The 9523-nt window shown below is 39.0% G+C and overlaps 1 long non-coding RNA gene across 1 annotated transcript; it reads left to right on the top strand.

The window, feature by feature from the left end:
• Positions 1–1572: 1572 nt before the first annotated feature.
• LOC147755412 (uncharacterized) lies at positions 1573–6838 on the top strand. The gene is made up of 3 exons (XR_015329083.1): positions 1573–1857; positions 2298–2550; positions 5426–6838. It is a non-coding gene; the product is annotated as an uncharacterized LOC147755412 (long non-coding RNA).
• Positions 6839–9523: the final 2685 nt, after the last annotated feature.

The following is a 9523-nucleotide window of genomic DNA, read 5'->3' as shown; positions in this document are numbered from 1 at the left end:
GTATTCATTCATTTAAAGGCGTCAGCGCATAATCGAAGCACAAGGTGTGCAAGTTAGGTTCGGACTCTTCCAAATGTCACGTGGTCAATTATGGTACATGTACAGCAGTCAATGTTAAGAGTTTCAGCACACCCTCATTCGTTTTCACCAAACGAATGTAATAGGTTTTTGAGGATCTCTAAATATTCTGCTAAATCAATAAAAACGACGAACTAACTAATTGTTTGCCTACAAATAAAGGAATAGGTAGATTCTGTCAGCTATTAAATATAACTAGAATTAACTAAGTCGTTGTAGAAAACATCACTTTGAGTGGACGGCTGAATAGCGCGCTTGTGTGGATCTAACAGCATGCAAAACCTAAGCATCTTGTAAGCCTATTTCTGGGACTTTAGAAAGCGAGAAATACGGCAGTTGAAATTGGTGCCCAATATGGCCATTGTAAATTTGCTACCGTAGCTGATATTTGTGATGGTAAAGGCTGCTACTGCCACAGGCGTATGTAACGATAATAAACTAAACACAGAAATATTTTGACTTCCTTTTCAAATCTTCTCGACGTCTAATTGTTGGACTGCCGCCACAGTTTCTTTCAAAGGCTGCTTTTCTTACCCACTGCACCAATGCTTATCTTCAGTGTGGGTTCAATGTACAGTGATGCTCCTCACCCGTGCGAACCCACACTAAAAACGACCCATACCGAAACCCATTGTGAGTTATCGTGATTTTATGTCAGCTATCCATACGATAATATATAAACAATGCTAATATGCTGAAATTGTCCCATTGATATTATTCATGAGGCAGCGTTCTCGTGTGCATTAATATAGAGTTTCTTACATAAAAGGGCCTCAGTATTTATGAATACGGCTTTTATTTAGTTCACTTGAGCTCAGACCTGGGTTATGGAAAAAACCGTGCCTAGAATACTTGATTGTATGCTTATTTATACCGTTTCCATTCTAAGTCAACTAATGTTCTGGTAATGACGGACTCGTGATCGGACAAGCGTGGCAAGCACGCTATGCGCGGAAACGTGTAAGAATATGTTTGCTTTCTTTGAGCTATTATGGCACTTGCAGATGAAATGTGCTAGGTTTGCCCCATAATGTTAGGCTTCTATAGCGTTAGCAACGTCTTCTAGTACAAATGAACATTTACCTTGCAACAGCCGGATACATGCGTTGATTTTGTCAACTATTTGTGAGTTGGGACGCCACTATACGAATTGTCAAAGTTCAAAGCATAATTCCTATATACGACCGAACGTTCACGGAGTCAAAGTGCTAAAAAAATAGCCATCGAAAGGATCGTTATAAACTATGGCAAAACGAAAATCCCACCAGGGGCATTTTCGGCTTCGGAACGATTATCCTAAACCAGATATATTGGCAACAGTCAAATACATATATATATATATATGCAATAAATAAAGAAAAAAACAGTATGATATGACGTTCTGCCTTTGGCCATGTCTTTTAGAGACTTACATAAGGAGCGGCCTAGAACAACTGTACGATCTATAATGCAAGTTTAGCTTTCCATTGATTTTAGTCTGCATTGACGGTTGCAGTGGCACGTCGAGCAAGTTATCTAGCTTTGACCGCCTGGACTGACGTTAACTAGTTGAAGAGATAGGGAGTAAGCAGTGGTTCCGCCGACACAGGTTGAATGCTCCGCTGCGTTAGTACATCATTTGTAGAGCACACGGCAAAACTGTGTACGACTATTTGTTTTTAACGAGATCCTAAACTTCATATACAATGTTACTGCAAAGAGGATGGAACGTCTGAGTGTCTGCATGAGGGGCCGTATTATCCGTCAGTGATGACCTATTCCGTTCCATCGAGAGACAAGGTATGTGAAATGAGGTACTACCTTACGAAAGCTTTAAAGGATATTTGAAGGAGTATAGGCATTTTTTTCTATTTTGGGGACAAATGCTGAACAGCGTAGCTTCAACTGGACGATTGTCAACAGGCATACGAGATAAGGTCTACACTAGTCTGGATTTGATAATAATAAATCAGATTAGAACAAACAGACATTGGTGTTAATAAAAACAAATCCAACTTCACCTTATTATTGACAGGTACAAACAATCGTTCGCTTTAGGTGTCTATATCCGCTAAATATAGCTTATTATTATATTCTACGCTGTATTGTATCGGTCATGCTATCCTGGTTGGGTGTCCTTAAAATCTAATCGATTCGTGCAGACAGTACTTAATATCGTTCCTGGCTTGTCTCTTGTGTTTCGGGACTTCTTAATATTTTGAAACCCACCTTCGTTGTAGCCTTTTTATGTTTCTAGTTTTGCGTCCGGCATCGCCGTTGGGCGTTCCATGGCAGGCTTCCAGCACGAAACGACGTATGTCTATACGCGAGTTGAACCACAGCGTGTCCTTAAGATTAGCAGGCAGATACAAAAAGAAGCGTAAACGACTCAACGTTCCAATTGCAATTATTACCGGCAACCAACAATGTCGCAAACGTTAATGCGTCATCATCGGTGCCGTGAAAACTGCGTGGCTCGAAAGGCTTGAATGGGTACGTTATACACACACGCTTCGTTTTGGAACCGGACGGTGCTCACGTAGTCGCTGTATTACGTATGACTAAATTTATGAACTATGCACATCCATATGCCCCCGTTTTCTACATTAATAGAAAATGATACCTACGTACTGGGTTCGATGTAGAACATGCTCAAACTATAAAAACATAACTCTGCAAATTAACTCAATGAAGATCCTCACGCTTACCGCCCTTATAAAGCAAAAGACCTGCCGACCTAAAACGTGGGTTATGAAGCCCTTGAATCTCAGCTTCAGTTCGAGCTTGTCCGACAACGTCGTTTGGTTTACGCGAGACCCTCGAACGTTTTTTTTGCCGAGCTTTATAGTGACCAAAGAGCTGTTTTGGCGATGGTACTTCTAGCTTCAGTTAATATACATTAATGCATTTTATATACAGGTCGCGCAAGTCCTCAAGCTCGTGTCGAGCGAGTTTGGCTTGCATAGGTTCAGATTGCTTTGGTACTCGCCTAAGAAATGGCATCCAAATTCCCAGCGGCCAAAGGGTTATAAGTATCCGAAGTTTGCAGATTCAGACCCATCGACATACCCCCAGCAGCGTACGACCTGCGATTGCGCCACACCATAGGCTTAAATATAGGCATACTTTTTTTTAGTTTACTATACACAAAATTATTTTTCATATTTGTTCTATTATATATGGCGTTTGGTCGATAAGCTTATCATTTATACCGATATACATCTTATTCATCGTTTTTATAGCGATTGCTTTACACTTAATTTTCATTTCAATCATCGATGTTTAGTTAATGGATTAATCTATAATGTTATTAGAAATCAGTCAGTGTCCTTCTTCCATTGGCCTACATAGAAGTCTTCAGTAGTACACGTTTATTTAAACAATATGCAAAGTTGATTTTATGTTGCTCCACGATTTATTTTGCCAAAAAAAAGAAAATATCCAATTATGCAGCCTGTGTTTCCTTAGTGAACTGAGTGCTCATTGATGCCATATTTCTCATAATGACAGTTATTTCTATTTTTCTCTCTCAACAAGATAATCTAATGTAAATAAAAATGAATAGTTTTGCTTTTTTAAATAGGCCGCTATTTTTCTATAGATTTCTTCATTTCTCCTGACTGTACTTCCTAATACAATCACAACAGGCATTAGAAAAAAAAAAGGGTCCCTGATTAACGATTCTCGACCTTGTATCATTGTTTATTTCGAGGTCTCAATCAGTTACATAACACGGCCAGATCACCTTTAGCTTACCTAGAACAATGTAATATTGGCCCTATCACTTTCCAACATCAAGCTCTTCATTGAGGCTCAATTAACAGCAGCTTCTATCGGCTAGTATCTTCAGCATTGGTAAATTAACAGTAATTGATAATTCGCTCAGTCATTTTGTGTTCTTTCATATCTGCCCATTCGTGTAACGTCGAGTGCGTAATTATTGTACAATGATAAGTTTATATTGAATCAATGCGGATCTAGTGTTGTTATTATTATTTCTGATTTATTTATTTTATATATAATATAATATTATTGTATTATACTTTCCGCACCTAGGTGTTTTTTATTTACGATATTACCTGTTGTCGTAGATAATATTCTCGTTCATTCGTAAATTACACGATAAACATTTTCTGCATAGTCTTGCAATATAGGTTGCAAGCATAATCCGTTTTCATTGTACAAACCAATTGAAAGTTTATCGAAGTTTTTCGTTATCCAATTCCAGAGGCTTAAAAAATGTAAGTTAACCGTTTTCGTTACGTTGAGTTCGTGAACAAAACAAGAATAATTGTATTCATAATGGCGACGTAAGCCAATGCTTAGATACATGGCAGGCTTAGTCGGACTAGTTAGGCTAGTTAGGACTGTCGGATTTTGATGTGTTACAATCAGGTTTGATCTGCACGAAATGATTCGAAATTTTTTCCTAAGCTGTGTTAGCATCCTGGTACATGACTGACGTCCATACAAGATCCAGGGCCAAGGCTTCCGTCTGCATAAGTTTGCTGGACAGATACGTTGCCACTGCACGGGGTGCCGGAGTCGGCCTATGGGTCTGCGAAGTTTTAAAGAAGTTCTTTAGTAAAATCTCATACAGAAGAAATTCGGCACTGTCTGTGGTAAATGTTTCTACAATTAGTGTGTAGTTATTTTGTGTATCTTGAATTAGAGTCGTCTACAGTAAACAGTTCGACGGAAAAATGCACAGAGGGAATTCAGACAAATTTAATAGCTGGAGTTTAAAAGTATTTCATAAATCTCAGCTATCTCGTCACACGCTTGCGCTGAATGCGGTCAATATTCCACTAATCACTGTAGAAACGGCGCTAGAATCCGTCTTTGAAAAACGAAGTTGTAACTTCAACTAAGTTGATAATGGACCAGCAGGAATCATTAGGATGCTGCTCGATGGCAATGGAACTGTTGAATTCAATTGAGGATGAATTTATTAGATTGATCGCGTACTCGATAGGCAAGGATGGGGTCCTTGCATCCTTTACTATACCAGAAGCGGTGACTTTCAGCGAGCCGGAAAAGGAAAGCCTAAATACAACAGATTGTTCTGCTAATTTAGATGAATTGTACTAGCAAGCTATGTGGCAATTGTTACGCTGTGAGCATTCTTCTAGTAGGAATTAGCAACCCTTTTTTTTTTTTACAGATTACTAATTAATTTTCTTTTTTCTTAAAACGAACCTTAAAGAAAACATAGTCATTCATCGTACATAAATACATGAGATCAATTTCATATACTTTAGTTATATGTTACAGATACTGTACATTAAGTTAATAAATAATGACCTAACCAGTTATGATATGATGTTAATATAAGTATGCTATCGTGTTTTTTTTTTATTTTCCACAGATAAACGAGGCTAGACAATGTGCGGACAGTACAGCACAAGAGCCAGACGTGTGGTGCTTTTTCCCTTCTTTTACGCCAATATTATATATATATATATATAACGCTCTAATATACGAAGATGCGCAACTATAGTCGTAGTGCCTATAGGCCAACAATCGAGAAGCTGGACCCTTTACATGGATTAGCCTGAACGATCCTTATTCGTGCTTTCAATTACAAAGCCCCCTTCCAGGAATTTGGTTTCCAACTATTGTACGGTAGATAGCTTGAATCGTAACTTTCTGCGCCGTTGAATTTGAGAAATGGACGAAATCACATTGGACGGTTTTCAAGCTCGACCGAACTTAGCTGAACAAGTGATAAAATAACTTGTTCTACTATTGGTTGTACTATGTTCAGGACCCGTTCGCGAATCGCCATCTTTGCAATCTCATATTCAGTGTTATTTAATAGTCTCTATACGTATAACTGTGTAGTAAAAGATATTTTTTTTTTCTATCGAAACGCATTAAAACAAACAGCAAAAGCGTCATTATTCACTATAGCTATTGTTTTCTCAGACCAGACAATAAGTTCGTCGTACGGCTTGTTTATAATTTACGCTCATTGTTACGACTCGTGTTTCCTAGTAGAATTCTGTTTTTGTATCGCGTTTAAAATAATAACAAATGTAGCGTGCTAATAGCCAAGCGACAAGACGCTGCTCGTGACAGCACTCCTATCACGTACTATATCGTTGGGTCATCATAGAAATTAGATTGCTTTAGTGCTCAAGCTGAGTTCTGGCTTCTGGGCATAACCGTTTTGACTGAAACAGTGACGGATCTTCAGTGAACAATGAAATCAATGACTCAAGCACGTAGTGGTCATAGGTCTGGTGACTGTGCCCATTCAAGTGAACCGGGTAATTGGAATAATAACAGCAGTAATAATAAGTTCGTGACGGTGAAAAGCCACAGGCGATTGAAGCTGGTTTACGTAACAATTTAGCTCGTTGTTTTTGTGTAATTCGGGCACATTCTATCTTGAGGGTAGGTCTGCTTCATTTTTTTTTTTGAATCTCAGACACAAAACATTGATCTAGAAACCGATGGAGCTGCAATATCTAGATGAAGAAAACGGTTATGGCTCATCCATTCACAAACAGTACAGTCGTTATTATTATTGCAGAAAATAGATCTGATCATGTACTCAAAGAAAGGGCAGATATTAAATGCATCTTCTAGCAGTTAACTATTACATGTAACGTATAGAGGTGTTTCGTCCGTATTCAGCCATGTAAATTCAATTGAAGAGAAGAAGAATTGTCCATGGTAACTCTGCCGAGAAGGTATGGGAATATGGTCGCGTTTATGATTAAAAACTAAAAAATAGATTATTTGCTTAATAAAGGCTTTTGTGCTTGTATAGATATGCGTAGATGTGTTTCTTTTCCCTAATGCAGTGGGGCAGGAGGTCCTTATGAGAACGATTAAAAGAAAAATGATCAGAGAATAATAAGGTAGCTCTCGCTTGCGCAGATGATGATATACGAGGCGGCAGACCAACGCTTTCCCTGATCTCAATGCTAGCGTCTATGTTTGGCTGCTTTCTTTCTCTTTATCTCTTAATTTATTTAAACGGGAGAAATGACCTATAATGGAATAAGAGTTGACTTATATCCTGTATATAGAAACGACAGTGTGACGCTGTGAAACAAGTATTAAAGTGCACGATCACTCTGAACCGTAATACTTCCTTTGCAATCATCTTAGTTGTTTTTTATTACTTATACTTTTCATTGTGTAAACCATCTCAGAGTAAAATATGAGTACGTTCAGAACAGGGTATGTTATCCTGCTGTGAATTTATGATTATCCTTAATTTCGTATGTTATTCCTATTATTACGCCCATAACTTATGCAATTCGGTCGAATAAAAAGTTGACCACTTTACTTTTTGGGCTTGGCAGGACTCCTTTACCAATAGATGCGTGTTGCCTAAACTAGACATGTGAAGATACGATTGTTCCGTATACATCTTGAGACAAACTATAAAAAAAAATCTATAGCAGTCTATTATTCGTGCCGTCATGGACAAGTAATACTCAATTTGGTCCGGCAAAGTTGCAAGCGTATACGCTACAATTGAATAATTTTCGCGGGCAAGACTTTGTATTAGTGGTTACAGCTAGATATTTATCAATTGGTGGCGTTTACGCTCGATCGTCTCTACAAAAGCGCAATCTGCCATGTGTATGAAATCCGTTGTAGCACTCGTGTTCCGCGTTATTCCTTATAAACGTGCTGCGGCCGCTGTATGATAACCAGTCGTATTTGGCCGAGGAACTACTAGAAAATGAGAAATTAATTGCGTAGATCGCTGGTATTGGTTACGAAGCGCGAGGTTCCGTGTCTATCTTTTAGAAATATTACGACCAGACAGCAGACTTCAGTGACACGATTATGCATAGGTCAGGGTGGGTTTGTATGGACCAAAATTAGCTTGCACGTCCCGCTGAAAACAACCGGTGCCGCACGATAATAACAGTGCTTCAAAGTGAACCTAATTGCATTAAAACTTGAGTTCTGTCGCGGGTATCCCTGATGCTAATATTAAGAACTACTCATCGTTCATCCTGCTCTATGATCATGAGTAGTAGAAATGTGACGCTCGTATTAGCAGTATGGTTTGCCCTGAACGAGGATCTATGTCAATGAAGTTATTAAACTTTTTTTTTTTTGAAAAGCAGCTGTACGTGGCGCGTTATTGGCAAAATCGAGCTCCTGGGGGATGACTATGTAATAAAACGTAATTTGCTTTCACTTTCTTCTGAAACGTATAGTTTTGCAACTGGTGAAGTAAAGGTAACAAACATTGAAGCTAAAAGATTAGGTGTAATTAGGTGTAGACCTTAATAAATATTCGACAAAATGCAAAGCGATACTGAGCTGCCCAGATAGCCCCATTTTTTTAAATATGCTCGAACAAAAAGAGCCAGTAATCTGAATTGCACCGTGGCCTATAGACTCTTGTTTCAGGCAGTCCTATCCCCTTATGCTTCAGTCAAATTTTTGTGCCAAACATGAAAAAAGTGAAGTTTATTAAATACGCCTTAACATGCTATAAACCATAGAGAACCATTTCGAAACAAACAGATATAATGATTGATGTGACACTACCTGAATGGAGGTAATTTAGGCAAAGCAACAATGAATAGCAACAAAAAACAGCTATGGGATTTTCACATTATGTACCGTATTAGATGATGATCTCGCTAAAGGAGCACAATTACCTGTCAAATATCGGTGCAAGACAGCCGGTAAGCGTTACATCTGCCGGGTGATCTTTGTATACCAGGAGTCGAGCTAACGAGACCTGAAGTTTATCTAACGATTTTTCTTCTATTCTTTCCTCTCTAGACGTGATTACCTTTTTGTGATTGCAGCGTACCACTTCTGCTGCTGAAAGGGTCTTTTTGAGCACAGTTCCCTTACAAATTGCACCTGGCATGAGCGATTTCTAAAGAACTTTATATGTGACCTAGGCTCCTGATTACGGCGACGTCAGGATGAATCGATTGGCCGACAAAGTGGACAAGGGCGCTTTAAGATAAGCCTCGTCGGATTCAGACCTGGAAAAGCTGAAAGTGAGACGGCAGCACCCGGCATAGCTCTGGCAAAAGAAAAATGGTTCCTTTTCAGTCTCTTAACCCTACCAGTTGTTGCTGTAAGCTGAATATACATAGGTCCACCTGTTATAAACTGCTAATCCAAAACACAGGAACCGCTAAGAGTTTGCATTTAATATATTGATTAGGGAATGATACGCTATTACCGACCGTAGCACCACTTCTGTCTGTTGTAAGCCAACCAGTTAGATATTGCCTTGATGGTGGTCGGACAACGAGTGACAATGTTGCAGTCGAAAGCCAACCTCACTACCCCTTACGCACCCCCTAAAAGACTACTCAATAATTAAACTTGAGAAGAAGGGCCACCTCGCCCCCAAGCGCGCTAAGACGCGCATTTTTAAAAAAGTACGGAGAATAGTAGGAATACTCCATATGAAAGTTCACACCGTCATTTCGGTAGTCGGCGATAACATTTGCAAGTGTCG

The sequence above is a fragment of the Varroa destructor genome, unplaced genomic scaffold (assembly GCF_002443255.2).
Source record: "Varroa destructor unplaced genomic scaffold, Vdes_3.0 BEIS01000005.1, whole genome shotgun sequence".
Classification (NCBI taxonomy): Eukaryota; Metazoa; Arthropoda; class Arachnida; order Mesostigmata; family Varroidae; genus Varroa; species Varroa destructor.
This window is presented reverse-complemented; position numbering and strand designations above follow the sequence as displayed.